The following is a 16,355-nucleotide window of genomic DNA, read 5'->3' as shown; positions in this document are numbered from 1 at the left end:
TGGGTTAACGACCTCCACAACTTTGTATGGACCAGTAAACTTGGGGCCCAGCCTCATAGAGGGTATCTTAAGCTTGATATTGCGGGTGGACAGCCATACTTTCTCCCCTACTACTACTAATGCTGGACCTGGCCCCCTTCTCCTGTCAGCAAACTGCTTATAGTTTTCCTGGACCTTGGAAATATTCCTCTGAACCTCCCTCAAAAGAATTCTAAGACATTGTATGGCACCCTCAGCTCAAGGACAACCTGAATCCATGCGGGAAAACTCTTCAAAATGTGTGTTAAACCCATAGTTGATCTGAAAGGGAGACTTCCCAGTAGACTGACTCACATGACCGTTGAACGCAAACTGCCATGTGCAATACCTCACACCAGTCCTGCTGTCTGGAAGAGGTCAAGCATCTCAGAATCTGCTCCAACGATTGGTTCGTGCACTCAGTCTGTCCATTAGACGCCGGGAGATAGGCAGAGGAGAAGGATAATGAAATCCCCAGCTTTTTACAAAAAGCCCTCCAGAACCTGGCCACAAACTGTACCCCTCTGTCTGACACCACATTCACAGGCACTCCATGCAAACGAACTACATGCTGAATAAATAAGCGGGCCAGGTAATAGCAGATGGTATCGCGGGGAGAGGTACAAAGTGGGCTTGTTTTGAAAACCTATCCACCATCACCCATATCACAGAGTTGCCCCTGGAAGGAGGAAGATTTGTGACAAAATCCATGGACAAATGTGTCCATTGTCTATCCGGAATTGGCAAAGGCACCATCTCCCCGGCTGGCAGGACCTGAGAAGTTTTAGAACGAGCGCACACCCCACATGCAGTCACAAACTTTTTAATGTCTGTTTCCATAGAGGGCCATCAGAAACCCCTCGCAATTGCCCCCAGGGTAGCTGCAATCCCAGAATGAGCACTCAACATAGAATCGTGAAATTCCCGCATAAGTCAGAGATGGAAATGCTCCAGTATAAATAATTTACCCAGGGGTTTACCACCAGGAGCCCATGCCTGGACCTCCAAAATCCCCCTCTCAGATGAGATTTCAGCCACCACTACACCTGGCTGAAGAATGGAGGAGGGAGGTTCTGGAGGGCACACAGAATCAAAGCTTTGGGACAAGGCATCAGCCTTGATGATTTTAGATCCCGGACGGAATGTGATGGTAAACTGAAATCGAGAAAAAAAAAAGCGCCCACCACCACCGTACAAAAAGGCAGAAATAAGGATAACTCAATGGAAAGACAGATTATCTTTCGCAATGCTTCGGTACTCATTATCATCACGCCCACCCCATGCAGGCATGAACAGAGACTTGGTCCCGTTACCTGTAATTCTCTCCTACAGCAGATTCTGCTTGAAAAAGGCATGCTTGTGCCAAAACTTTGCAGAAGATAATCTGTCTTTCCATTGAGTTTTCCTTATTTTTACCTTTTTGTATGGTGGTGGTATTTGCCTCGTTGTTCTACATTGGAAAATAAATTTTCATTTGAGAGCCCAAGCTTTTTGTTTGAGGATCTTTTAACCTGACTGTCCCTATCTTATTAAAAGTCACAACTTGGGCATCAATCAGATTAATAGAAGAACCACAGTCAACAAAGGCGATGGTCACAACCGGACCACCTGTAAGTTCCAGTTCCACCTGAAGCAGAATTTTAGTAAGCAAGGAAAAAGGTACCTGGGAGTCTGGGCAACCTCCTCGATTGTTACCCAGACTCAGTCGTTTTCCTGACGGCTTCACCGAAGAAGGGCAAGAAGGAAAGTCCCTTCTCCAATGTCCAGAGGCTCCACAGTAAAAGCACAGTTGGTTGCTTCTACAGCGTCTCCTCTCTTTTTCCTTCAGCGAGGTGGCACCAACCTCCATGGGCTCAGTACTAGATGCAGAGTCACTCAGGTTGGAGAATAAAGGGGTCTCCTGCAGCATGAACCCTCTCGCCCGCAGCCTATGGTCCATGCGGACAGCCTGGATCATAGCGCCCTCCAAAGAGTCCGGTGGAGGATGAAGGGCCAGGGCTTCTTTCAAACGTTCAGACAGGCCTCTACGGAACAAACCCCGGAGGGCGGCATCATCCCAGGAGACCTCCGCTGCCCGGCGTCTGAACTCAGAGCAGAACCACTCGGCCTAGTGTTTCCCCTGGCACACACTTAGCACCATATTCTCTGCTAGACACACAAGATCGGGTTCATCGCAGATGTGCCCGAGGGCCTAGAAGAATGCATTCACTGACATTCTCTCAGGGGCAGTAGGGGGAAGGGTAAAAGCCCAATCCTGAGGGGAGTGCCTCAATAAAGACATAATGACCCCAACCCTTTGACTCTCATCTCCAGAGGAGTGTGGCCTTAACGAAAAGAAGAGTTTGCACCCCTCCTTACAAAAAATGTTATCCCCAGAGAAAAAGTCAGGCAATTTAACAGGTGATTCAGGGGAGATTAAGGAAACATCTGTGGTACCCTCACCCCGGGCCCCAGAAGGAAATGAACCCTGCACGGTGTCAGCAACCTCCCTCTGAACCTGTTGATGCGACTGAGCCAGGGTTCGCTGCTCCACAGACAGTTTTTGCATCATTTGAATGAGGCTATTCACTTGCTCAGAGAGAGCATTCAGCGGATCCATGACCAAAGGAAAAAAAAGTGCAAAATCTCGTTTAAATGTTTGCATCAGCTATAATGTCAGGATATCCAGAACTGACATCCAGGTAGTGTTTGGACCCTGAGAAACCCACGCAGCTGCAGGGGCTTACCGGGGTCCCTAGGGAGAGGAGCACATCCCAGAGGCTGTGTACGAACAGGACCTAAACCACGTGACTGCTGGGGGCATGGCCTAAGCTCAGGAGAGCTAGGAGCTGAAGGAGAACTCCTAGAAGGGTAACTACAGGACAAAGTTACCAAGGGGCATAGACAGAGACGTAAACCAGATCAGGCCGGGGTCAAAGCACGAGATAGCATGACAGTACAAAAGGATTAGACAGAATGGATAGTCAGGACATAGCAAGAGATCAGTAAACCAGAACGGACAATAGACGGTACAGAAAGGGCAGGCAAGCATACAACGGGGACAGACTGGGTCAGAAGCCAAGATATCAAACACAGAAGCATGCAAACTGCACAAAGCACAAGGCAAAAATGCACAGGGGTCACTTAAACTAAGCCAAGGGCAAAAGTATAGCTGACAGAGAACCCTGGTAAAGAGTGAGAATAAATACCCCTACCACATCCAGAAAGAGGCCACATACACTTAACCCTGTGAGTGCAGGGCAAGAACCCTGTCCAAACCATGACATCTGGTTTGTGGTACAGTGGGGCCACAACGCCCTGGCTCATGCTCACCAGTCAGGGCGTGAGCATGACAGTTTGCACAGGTCATGGTCCCCACAGAGTCCCATTTCCTTGTGCTCTCTGAGCATCACAAACTTTTTACTTGCCCGTATGAGCAGCCTAAAGTATTTATTCCACCAAAGGTGGTTTAGATTGATGAGATATCTGACCCAATCATATTTTCTAAGGCTCTCTACAATCAACTCTTGGCTTATGAGGAGCATGACGCAGCAGACCCACCTAGGTTCTATGGGAATCCTAATGAGTGCCAAGGGTTCCTGGAAAAGTGCTTGCGCTACATCCTGCGTAATGCAGCTTGTTTCCCCTCTGACCAGGTCAAGGTGGGATACATCATGTCCTACCTAGCAGGAGATGCTTTACTATGGATCTGTCCCCTCTGGGAAGCAGGGGATCCTATCGTCAAGGACCTAGGGGTCTTCCTGGTGGCCTTCTGTAGTCTTTGATGTACCTCATCCAGCTGCTCCTGTGAAGTCTTCCCTGTCTAGATCCGAGAGGCAATCTAGACGGGCGAAACCTGTGAAAAAACCACCACGCCAGACCACGACCGTCTGTGACCCTCCAGTCCCTCTACCTTTTAAGGCAGCTACCCAACTGAAACCTAAGAAGGTTGCTGTGAGTGGGCTGGAAAAGCAGCAGCCCGAAACCCGCCGTAAGAAGGGCATACGGTGTTGCTGCAGTTGTGAGGAACACCTGGATGGCCTCTGTTCAGAGGATCTAAAGCTTCAGAACCTTGGGCCTGTAGGAGAGGCTGCCCATGGTGAGAGCACTTCCCTTCCACTAAAGTCTGTGATTGTTTCGGTGCCTTGTGGGAGCTTCATCCCTACAGATGTATTAAAGCTGCAAGCCAGATGGAGTCTGTGTGGGGTTCCTGCTCCACAGCTCCAAAATCCTGTGAAAGTGTTTGGTGATGGCCAAGCCCTACTTATGAACAGTCCAATATTGAAGGGACAACTACAGCTTCAAATCGGAGCATTATATTTGGAGAAATTTGTCTTCCACTTGTTGACCAGTTTGCCCATTGGTCGTTCTGAGCCGGGTACTCTACTGCCCGTTCCAGTTCGAAGACCCAGCGTGGTGCTGCGTTTGGAACTATCAAGTCTCCAGAGGTGTCTAGATCCTATACTACAAGGGAAATCTACAGTGTTTTCCTCTTCTCCACCTGATCTGCTGGCTGTTGAGTCATGGGGTGCTGACGTCGCTGAAGAAAAGGAAGCAATGGCGCCCTCTCCGCACACCTCCTGTGACAATACCAGTGACCAGTTTCTAGGATCAACCCTGTCGCTTGAAGGTTTTTCTCTGGACCATGGTCAGAAGATGGTTCCTGTGAGGATGCCTTCAGATTCCATGTGGCAGGTGGATGAAGAAGTTGGAACAGAAGTCTATATGTCTCTGTTTCTCACCAACCCAGAGGAAGACATCCAATTTTCTGTTGACAATGGGCAGAATATGGATTCTATGCGGGTACCCTCGGCTTCCATTTGGCCAGTTGGCGAAAATACCAAAGCAGAGGTGCTTCCCTCTGATCTGATCCAAAGGAGGAGGTACAATTTTCTTGGGATAACGGGCTGAAGTTTGACCCAGAGAATGTGTCTTCAGTTTCCAGGTGGCCGGTTGATGTTGAGGTCAAAACAGAAGCTTCCAAGTACCTGCTTTCTGTCAACCAGGTGAAAGAGATCCTGGCCCTTGCATCTTCTGTGTGGGAAGCTAACCATGCTAGACACAAAGAGATTTGGCAACCTGAGATCCCTAATGTCACACCTACCGCATCCTATCCGAGGAATGTCGTGATGGCTCTGACTGTATGTGCACCTATCCTTCATCTACAAGTTATTCTGTCGGGCTTAAAGAAGAGGGGCCATAAAGGGGGGTGCTGTAATAACCCTGGTGGCATCGCTGCATGGCCTCCCATCCCCCACATACCAACTTACTCACTGCTCCGGGCTATGCTGTGATTTCTGTCTGCTGCCAGCTCCATGCTCTGTGTCTCTTGTCTCCTATATGCTCTGTGCATGTTTCCTGGCTGTGTGCATAGGGGGCGGCACCAGAACTCTCTGGTTCTTATGGAGTCAGGGTGCACCTGTCTAATTTGTCCCTGACCAATTACCAAGAGCCCTCTAGTATTTAGAGCAGCCCCACACAGTGGAACCTTGCCTGTGCAATGTGTTAACTCAGTTAGTGTCTTGCTACTGAGCTGCCAGGTCTTGCTCTGTGTTCCTCCTTCTCTGTAGGCTTTACTCCTTGCTTTGCTTAGTACTTGTCTGGCTGCCCTCCAGGAGGCACAATATCCTGGTCTCTGTGTCTTTGTTCTTGCCTTGCTTTGTACCTGTGTATACTCAAGTCCCTGTGTCCTTGGTCCTGTACCTTGTCTTGCACTGTTACCTTGTCTGACTTCTGTCCTACCTCTGTCTGTCTGTCTCCCTGTCTTTGACTCCTTTTCCTGCTGTGTCTTTCCTTGTGTCCTCTCTGTCTGCTTGTGTTCCGCACTCTTGCGGTTCTGCTTGGTTCTGGAACCTCTTGCTGCTCTACTACTCTTGTCCGCAGTCTTGCGGCTCTGCTCGTGCTCCGCTCTCTTGCGACTCTGCCTTCTCTGTACTCTTTAGGCTCTGCCTGTGCTACGTACTCTTGTGGTTCTGCTTGGTTCTGCTGCTGCAGAACCTCTTGCTGCTCTCCTATTCTTCTCCGCAGCCTTGTGGTTCTCCTCCTGTGTCAACAGGTCCAAACCTGCTCCGTCATACGCCACTCTTTTCTGTCAGTACCAGTACTAGCACCCGCTGTGTGAACGGGTCTCTACCTGTTCCTTCATACACCACACCTGCCTGCTCGTGTCTCAGCAATGCCTGCCTTCCAGTGTCTCAGCCGTGCCACCATCTCCCCAAGTGGAATCAGCAGCCACAGCCAGACACCACCCTGGAGGGGCACCTGGTAGCTGCCTGCCTCACAAGCCTGACCTCGCTTATCAGAACCGCTATGTCAGTGTTTCCCATGCTATCACACAGCGTGGGAAACACCAGCATTTGTGTACGCATTTGTTTTTTGCCTCCCATTGAATCCAATGATGTTCTGTTGTAATCGGTGAACATTCGGCGATTAAATAGGCGAATATTTCAAATTTGACGATTGTGATCCAAAGGGAATATTGAAATATTCGCTCATCTCTCTATTAAAGATGTACAAAGAGATAGATGGATAACTAGATAGTTAGAAAAAAATGGAACAGCACATGCAATCAGGTAGGTGCACAGGCCTCCCGGCAACTAAACCATATACAGGGTGGGCTATTTATATGGATACACCTAAATAAAATGGAATGGTTGGTGATGTCAACTTCCTGTTTGTGGCACGTTAGTTTATGGGAGGGGGGAAACTTTTCAAGATGGGTGGTGACCATGACCCCTCCATATTTGGTAGCCAGCAAAAGTGATACAGACAGCTCTGAGCTTATATTTTTCAGGCTTGTTATTGAGCCCTATCTAGCCTAAAAATTACAGTCCTCAGCTGCCCCAGAAGTGGCACATCACATGAGATGCGCCAATTCAAGCTCTTTACCTTCAATCTTCTTGATTGCCCTGGTGTATTGGCAATTGGGATAATGGGGCTTGGAGTTTATGTCCATTGTAAATTGTCCAAACACACAGCTGACATCAAGCCCTGTTGTTAGTAATGGAGAGGTGTCTATCAGACACCCTCTGTTAGGCTGGCGGAATGCACCAAATAATAAAGATGATAATGAGGTGCATTCGCAGCCTGGGGTCCACTGTGCAGAGATGTAGAACTGCTGCTCGGTAATGGCGGACACCGACTGGCGGTATAGCAAATACACACGGGTTTACTTCACCCGGTGAAGTAGAAGGTGAACCCTGTTACTTCACAGGGCCACAATACTGCAGGATGAACGCTAGGGTATGGTCACAGGAGCCTACCCCAATGGCACGGGGTTAGAGCCCATCAAGATCCCCTAGCATTCAACACTGCAACAGCGGTGCCTGAGTAACCTAACTAAATATAAAGCACTTGATGTGCATACAGCATTGTACAGGCGGACGCCACTAACCACCCTAAGCTTTGGGTAGGAAAGCACACTATTTTGCACTGGTGAACACTGCTGTCAACACAGTACAATTGTGCCTTGTGCTGGATGGCACAATATGGCGCTACGTGTAGTGCTGAGACTTGGTAGCACAGTAGCTCAAGATAATGCCACTAGTAGGCGCTGACTCTTACTCTAACAAACAAGCACAACCAGAGGGAGGGAGTCTTAATGAGTCAGTCACCAGTTTCAAGCATCCATCATCACTCACACAACTAACCATAAGAATCTATACTAGCGCATGGCCGTGCAGCCATGCGACTCTTTTATAGCGGTTTCCTTCCGGGACCTTCCAAGTGGACCATTCAGAGCAGGAACAGGACCTGCGCATGTGACCTCCAACCACCAATGAGAGGTCGTCCAATGGTCATGCTCAGTAGGCAAAAGACAGGACTTAGTCCCAGGTGCGTCTGCTCGCTGCTGACTCAAACATGGTGTTATAGCAGAGCCTGAAGGAGCAAACAGACGCCTAGCATTAGCCTGGGCAAGATGCTGGGACCGACGTCTCTGCTAAGCAGGAATCTCTGTGGCTGCAGAAGAATGAGAGATCGCAGAAGACATGGCTTGAGATTCCACCCTGTGCAGTGGGGGAAACTTGACACCTAACACCCTCATTACTAACCCAGAAATAAAAAAATACTTAAAAAAAAAAAAGACTCCCCGACACTTTTTTTGTTCAGCAATTTTTTTTTTTAATCCCACACAGGTCACACATAGTCCAGAGAATCCCACATAGTCCAGAAAATTCAAAGTAGTCCACAAACGGAAACCTGAAAAACATAAAAAAGGGATAAAAACAATAAACTGTTCCTCTTTAAGCAATTTAATATAAATAAATTTCACACACAGGCCCAAAGTTTTCCAGGCTTCCCACGACGTTCCCTAAATCCAGCTCACGCTGAACTCAGTGAGACTTGGTGACTGTGAAGAGCAGCAACGTTACTGGTGTAACCAATCATCAGAGTCACTGGGTCACACAATGCTCCGTGAGACTGTGAAGAGCGGAGATGTCAGTAACATTACTGATCTTAACAGTCGTCTGGTCTCACGGAGCGCAGCATGAGCCTACAACTCTGATGAACAGTGACGTCACTATATAAAAATAATTTACGGTACCTTATTGGTAAACACTATAAGCAGAAAAAAAATCAAGCCCTCATATGTCCATGTGGACAGACAAATTATTAATATTTATTTATATAGCGCCATTGATTCCATGGTGCTGTACATGATGAGAAGGGGTTACATACAAATTACAGATATCACTTACAGTAAACAAACTAACAATCACAGACTGATATAGAGGGGAGAGAGGACTCTGCCCTTTCGGGCTTACATTCTACAGGATGGTGGGGAAGGAGACAGTAGGTTGGGGGATTTCAGCAGCTCCAGTGATGATGAGGAGGTGGCTCCAGTAGTGGTGAGGGGGCAGCAGGGACCATTGCAGGCTGTAAGCTTTCCTGAAGAGATGGGTTTTCAGGTTCCGTCTGAAGGATCCGAGTGTGGTTGATAGCCGGACGTGTTGGGGCAAAGAATTCCAGAGGATGGGGGCTATTTGGGAGAAGTCTTGGAGGCGGTTGGGTGAGGAGCGAATAAGTGTGGAGGAGAGAAGGAGGTCTTGGAAGGATCGGAGATTACGAGAGGGAAGATATCGGGAAATTAATTCAGAGATATGTGGGGGAGACAGGTTATAGATGGTCTTGTAGGTCAGTATTAGTAATTTGAATTGGATATGCTGAGGCAGTGGGAGCCAGTGAAGAGATTTGCAGAGGGGAGAAGCGGAGGAATAGCGAGGAGAGAGATGAATTAGTCGGGCAGCAGAGTTAAGGATGGACGGGAGAGGTGCGAGGGTGTTAGCAAGGAGGCCACAGAAAAGGATGCTGCAGTAGTCGAGACAGTAGATGATGAGGGCATGCACAAGCATTTTAGTAGAGTGAGGATTGATAAAGGGACAGATTCTGGAGAGCTTGGATGTGCCGTTTGAAGGACAGGGCAGAGTCAAGGGTTACTCCAAGGCAGCGGACCTCCGGTACTGGGGAAAGTGTGATGTCGTCAATTGTTATAGATAGGTCAGGTAAGGAAGATCTGTGAAATGGGGGAAAGATGATCAGTTCAGATTTGTCCACATTCAGTTTGAAGAAGAGGGAGGAGAAGGAGGATATGGCTGATAGACACTCCGGGGCTTTTGGACTGCAGAGAGGTGACGTCTGGGCCAGAGAGGTAGATCTGAGTATCATCGGCATAAAGGTGTTACTGGAATCTGTGGGACTTTATGAGTTGCCCCAGGCAAAGTGTATAGATTGGGCAGGGTAGGGGTCCTAGAACAGAGCCTTGGGGGACTCCAACAGAGAGAGGGTGGGATGAGGAGGTAGTATGGGAGTGGGAGACGCTGAATGTGCGGTTGGAAAGGTATGAGGAGATCCAGGATAGGGCAAGGTCTTTGATGCCAAAGGAAGAGAGGATCTGCAGTAGGAGGCAGTGGTCAACTGTGTCGAAGGCAGAGGACAGGTCAAGGAGCAGGAGTATAGAGTATTGTCCATTTGTTTTGGCAGTAAGTAGGTTGTTAGTAATTTTGGTCAGAGCCGTCTCAGTGGAGTGATGGGGGTTGAAACCAGATTGTAGATTGTCAAAGAGCAGGTTAGATGAGTGATGGGAGGAAAGTTCAGCGTGGACGTGCTGCTCCAGGAGTTTGGAAGCGAATGGGAGCAGCGATTTTGGGCGATAGCTGGACATAGTTGGGTTGAGGGTTGGCTTTTTAAGGATAGGCGTGATTGTAGCATGTTTGAAAGCAGAAGGGAAGGTACCGGAAGTTAGTGATAGGTTGAAGAGGTGGGTTAGAGATGGGATAAGAGTGGTGGCGAGGTTGGGGAGGAGGTGGGTTGGGGTCAAGTGCACAAGTGGTGAGGTGCGATTTGGAGAGAAGGTGAGCAAGTTCCCCTTCAGTGATGTTGGATAAGGAGGTTATGGGGTTTGGGCATTGGTCTGGTATACAAAGGGGTTGTGGTGGTTGAATAATAAAGACTTGCCGTGTTTGGTCTATCTTGTTTTTGAAGAGTGCGGCAAAGTGTGCGCAGACAAATAAAATGTTATGGGGAGGTAAAAACAAGGATGCAAAAATCGAAATTTACCATGTCGTGAAGGGGTTGACAGAGAAATCTAGAAATCATCCATGAAGACTAATTTGTTAATAAAATTGGAGTGTATATTTTGCTCATTTTTAAATGAATTTTTATCTTAACTAATACTTTTCAATTAAATCTTCTTTCCAACTTTAGCTCCTGTACTATATACGAAGAGTAAAGGTTAACATTAATACGGAGAAGGAAAAATTCTTTGATGAGAATGGGAATCCTCCTGGACTATACACCATTGCCAACTGGCAACTTAAGGCAGACGGTACCTTGACACACGTTAATATTGGCACCTACAATATTATGGCCCCACTACCTATGACTATCAACTCAAGTCTGATTGCGTGGAAACTGGGGAATAAACAGGTAAACATGCAAACACTGTTATTTTGTAGTAATGCAGGGGTGATGTCAGGAGATGATGTGTATAGATGTGTATAATTGGGTGAATTCAGCATAGATATGGTAATGAAAGCAAATCTACTGATGGTTTGTCCAGTAGGCACTGTGTATAAGAAGAAGAGGATGGGGCCTAGAACTCAGCTCTGAGTAACTCTGACAGTAGAGGGAAGAGGAGAGGTAAAGGAGCCAGCAAAAGATACAATGAAGAAAAAGTCAGAAAGGAAGGAAGAAAACTAAGAGAGAACAGTATCTTTGAGACCAAAAAAGGTAGATAGAGATCAAGGAGAATCATCAGGAAGTAGGTACCATTAGATTTAGCTGTTAGTTTATCTCTAGAGCCTTAGTAAGTAAGTACTGTACCAGTAGAGGGTAAGAAGCGAAAACCAGAATAAAAAGGGTCATGAACTGAGTTATCAGAAAGATAGTGTACTAGACAAGAGTGCACCAAGCGTTCCCGGAGTTTAGAGATTAGATATGAGCGAACCTTTCAAGGTTTGATTTGGTTTGGCTTGATGAACATTCCAATGTTTGCAGAACATGTTCGCTGAATGTAGTCAAACCCCAATAAAATCAATGGCAGGCAAAGCCAAATGTATAAACAACACCTTGAGGGGGAACAAAAAGCTTCCCCAAAAGCTCACATTAATTGCTGACAGCAGGAAAAGTGGCATCAATTGGCCATGGTCCATGCGTGAGGTATTAGGGTCAAAGCATTTAGAACTTTGCATTGAAGTTTCAATTAAGACGAGATGGGTGAGGTATCAGTGTAAGCCTGCTTTGCTGGGAGCCATATATCTCATGCATCTACTTTTTTTGTCAGCCACACTCAAGTGGCACAAACCTCAGTTTTGTAGACTACTATTGGCAGAAAAAATGTACAGTATAATAGCCCATGCGTCCCCCCATGTACAGTAATAATGACCCATGAGTCCCCCCATGTACAGTAATTATGGTTCATGTGTCCCCCATGTACAGTAATAATGGCCCATGAGTCCCCCATGTACAATAATAACGGCCCATGAGTCCCCTCATGTACAGTAATAGTGGCCCTTAAGTCCCACCATGTACAGTAATAATGGTCCAAGAGTCCCTCCATGTACAGTAATAATGGTCCGTGAGTGCCCTCATCTACAGTAATAATGGTCTGTGAGTCCCCCCATGTACAGCAACAATGGCCCCAGTGTTGGTGATGTAAACAGGTGGTCATGTGACTGCAGGTATACACCTTGCAATCATGTGTCTCTCAATCATTTTTTATTGACCGCCTGTTCGCACCTGATGGGACTCATAGCAGCAGGCACACTCTGCACCTTGTCATGATTGGCAGTCTGCAGTCACATGGAATAAAAGTCTGCAGTCAATCTAAGTCTGGACTACTCTTTTGAAGGGAGCCTGACAGGTGATACAGGCTGCTCAAACTATGTGCAGCGTGTATCAGTGTCTCACAAGATATGAATGTCTCTGTAAAGCTCTTGGCGCTGTGCACTAGTCCTACACTGGGTGCAGAATTAAAATAAGAAAAAATAATGATATGGCCCCCTTGTTCACCTGATCTGAACCCCATAGAGAACCTGTGGTCCCTCATAAAATGTGAGATCTACAGGGAGTGAAAACATTACACCTCTCCGAACAGTGTCTGGGAGGCTATGGTTGCTGCAGCAGGCAATGTTGATCGTAAACAGATCAAGCAACTGACAGAATCTATGGATGGAAGGCTTTTGAGTGTCATCGTAAAGAAAGGTGGCTATATTGGTCCCTGATTTTTTTTGTTTTGTTTTTGAATGTCAGAAATGTTTATTAATAGTTTCCTGCACAAACAGATATCCTCCTAAGATAGCCAAATCTAAAAAAAACCCAGTCCAACTTCCAAAAATATTAGGCTTTGATATCTATGAGTCTTTTGGGTTGATTGAGAACATAGTTGTTATTCAATAATAAAAAGAATCCTCTCAAATACAACTTGCCTAATAATTCTGCACACAGTGTATTTCCAAATGCCCAGCAGACTATGGGGAACCTCAGATGGGCCATTCTGAAGAGCTATTCAAACATTGTATTCCATGGGCATCAGAGGTCTGCTCAGAAGAACAGCATCCAGAGGAATAAAGCATCAGCACCGATAACCAAAATGTTTTCAACTTAAATCCAGGGCTGGACGAAGTAAGGTCTGAGAAGAATCCAGACCCTTGTGGGGAAGGTAGCTTGACGGACAGACGTGACTGGTAGTAGGAGGGGACGGTTTGTGCACTAGAGACGGAGATTGACAGGATAGAAGGGTGACAGCTGGGAAAGGTGGATAGGAGAGTGCAGTACCTAGAAATGACCACAAGATGGCAAGGGGGAGTAGCTTAGGACTCAACATCAGCTTATGGCTTGAGAAACGCTTAGTCATGAGTGGCGGGGAGATAGCAACCCAGGAGGGGAATTCCCGGTGAGAGAGGGGATAAATAGAACAGGATAGGGTTCCAGGCAGGCTAGTCCCTGGAGGAGCTCGGTAGAAGATGGTGAAGAGAGAAGAGCTTGACCAGGGGACGGACAGCAAAGAGACAGTCAGAGGGGGGGCTCTGACCCGACGGACAGCAGGACAGACGAGGCCCCGGGGGAACTGATTGGACGACGACCTCGGGCAGGTGAAGCGCTGGCGGTAGATTGGTCTAGGACAGCCCCAGTGAAAGATCCGCGAGGGACGTTACTACAACTGGAGCAAAGGTGCAGGTACCCGAGCCTGGAGACAGAGAACTGTAAAGAGGCTGCGGTGCGTGGTTGTGTTCGTCAGGAGGACGACAAATAAATCCGGAACTGTTACTGTTGAAATCTGTCTCCGCCTCATCCTTGCATCGCCTGGTGTCTGTGTCATCTAGACAGGGTAAGCAGTGGTCCACCCCCCAATCCCGGCCCCTACCACATTCTCATCACCAGACGTGAACCATCAAGGGTAGAGGTGATCCTGATGCGACTCAGATACCAGGGGTGCACATGGACTGTACTGTGTGTTAGGGCAGTAAGAGGGTTAATATCAGGGTGAAGATTGTGAGAACAGAAAGGATGACGATGCATTTGTAGATCCCACTTGGTGTGAACCCAGAGGTATGCAGCTGAGGAACTCAGCAGAGGAGGTGGAGGAGGAAGTTGAGGAGGAAGTTGAGGAGGTTACGCTTCCCACACAGACACAAAGTGACGCAACCAGGATAAGCACTGGATCCTCAGCCCTAACTCTGGCTGTGGCCAGCACTGGGCTCAAGTGTGCAGTTCGCAGGGGCAGCAAGGGTTGCCTAGCCTGGGCGTTTTTTGTGACCAAAAATTATGACCCAATACATGTTATCTGTCAAATTTGCAAAAAGAAACTAAGTAGAGGCAAAAATGGCAATAATTTGACAGATACTTGCTTGAACAGGCACATGCTTTAACAACATACCTTACTGTGGGAATCTCATTGCGCAAAACTGTGGCCATCCCATCAACCTCTTTGCTGCTTCTTCCTCCTCTGTCACCATTCCAAGTGTTCACACACAGGTCTCCAGCAACAGAATCTACAATTGTTTACTCACCACAGTTGGTGTGAGTGAGTGCCGGTTAGCTGTCAGCAACATTTTCGCATGCACTGTCATGATCCCAGTGCAGGTTTTTGAGCTGCACACCGGGGGTTAATGTCTGGAGCTCTGTGCAGGTTTTGACCTGCACACTTGGGGTTAATGAATGTGGCCTCTTTCTGGTTCTGGGAGAGCTTCATAAACCTCTGGATAGCTTCAATCCCTGCCAGTTATACTTTTGCCTTTGGCCTAGTGTGCTGACCCCCTTGTGCCTGTTTGTTGCTATAGCTTGTTTATATGGTTCTGACCTGGCTCTGTTTCCCGTTGTGAGTTTGTCTGTTGTTTTGGTACTGCGTTATTATCTGTGTATGACTCATTGCCTGTGACCTGACTACTCTCTGCTCGCCCCTCTGGTACCTTGCAGCTATCTCTGTGTGTGACTCATTGGCTACGTCCTGACTATTCTCCCTGTCTATGCCCCTTGGTAACTTTGTCTCGCAGTTACTCTGCTAGGAATTGTCTTGCAGCTCCTAGCTCTGTGGAGTTTAGGCCACGCCTCTAGCAGTCACGTGCTTCAGGTCCTGCGGCTCTGAAGTACGCATCTATTCGGTTGCTGCCCGCTCCACAGGTAGCTTTGAGCACGCTTTCACTTTACTCAGGGCACGCGCACTGGCTCAGTGAGCAAGTTCAGTGCGGTGTTTCTGACATGCACCTAACTCACAGTCCAGCAGTTTGTCCTGTTCTCCATACTCTGCCCTCTCTCAGCACAGGCCTTGCATGGCTCACGTCCTCAACCTGGTGGTATAGCAATTTTTATGCCACTACCGGCCTGAATGCACTGCTGTATAAAGCATGGTCGCTGTGTGCTCACTTCTGACGATTGCACCCCGCAGGTCATCGACTTGCATAGCTACAGAGGTCTTTCGGCCTACTGGTTAACCAATTGATTAGCGATGTTCCGACGTGGTGGAATTCCACTCTGTGTATGTTCCAGCCGCAGTGGCAGCAGCAACGAGCTCCATTGCAGTATGTCCTTTAGCATAGCCTGGGCCAAAACTGTCCAGACATGGTGCAAATCATGCTTGCGGAGATGGCACAGGTGAAGGACCTCTGCACCCTTCTGCACATTTTTGAAATCTCTGCTAAGATGGTTAGCGCTGATGAAGCCGTCATTAGCATCACTATTCCGGTCATCTACATGCTGGAGCACACGTTGAATAGTTTGCGCGTGAAGGTAATGGTCCCAGAGGAATAATTGGAATCAGAATATATTGCGAAAGGGAAAGCAATATCTCAAATTTCTGAACTGTCGTCACACTGGCGGGTGCCATATGAGGGTGGCTTACAGTGATAAAGGGGGGTTCATGGTAGAAGACAAACTGTTAGTCAAGATGCAGGAGACGAGGAACAAATTGAGGAGGGCAAGGTGATTGATGCACAACAGTCAGTTGATGAAGAGGATAATACATTCTCTGATGTCCGTAGTTGGCTGGAGGGGATCTCGTGTTATTGCAGTCAGTGCCATCTTTGTGTTGTCTTCTGTGCCTGCTGTTGCTACTGCTGCTAATGTTACAAATAATTTTTGAAATGTGGAGACTCAAAGTTGGGTCTGCATCTGGTAGGTTTCCTGTAGTAGAAGGTGTGTCAGAGGCCTATTATACTGTTTCTACTTTGTGGAAATTGATGCCAGTTTTGTGCTGCGTGATAATTATTTTTTTTGAAATGTCAAATCTCCAAGTTGGGTCTCCATCTGATGGGTTGCCTGTGTAATTAGATCTCCCAGACAGGCAGGCCTGCACCTTCTTTCAGTCAACTATCCGTGTTACTTTCCTTACATTTTTCTACCAATATTACTGTATGAAACTG

This window comes from Dendrobates tinctorius, unplaced genomic scaffold (genome assembly GCF_039654945.1).
Source record: "Dendrobates tinctorius isolate UK_male_01 unplaced genomic scaffold, ASM3965494v1 ptg000151l, whole genome shotgun sequence".
In the NCBI taxonomy this organism is placed as follows: domain Eukaryota; kingdom Metazoa; phylum Chordata; class Amphibia; order Anura; family Dendrobatidae; genus Dendrobates; species Dendrobates tinctorius.
The sequence above is the reverse complement of the archived record's forward strand: the minus strand, read 5'-3'. Positions refer to the sequence as shown.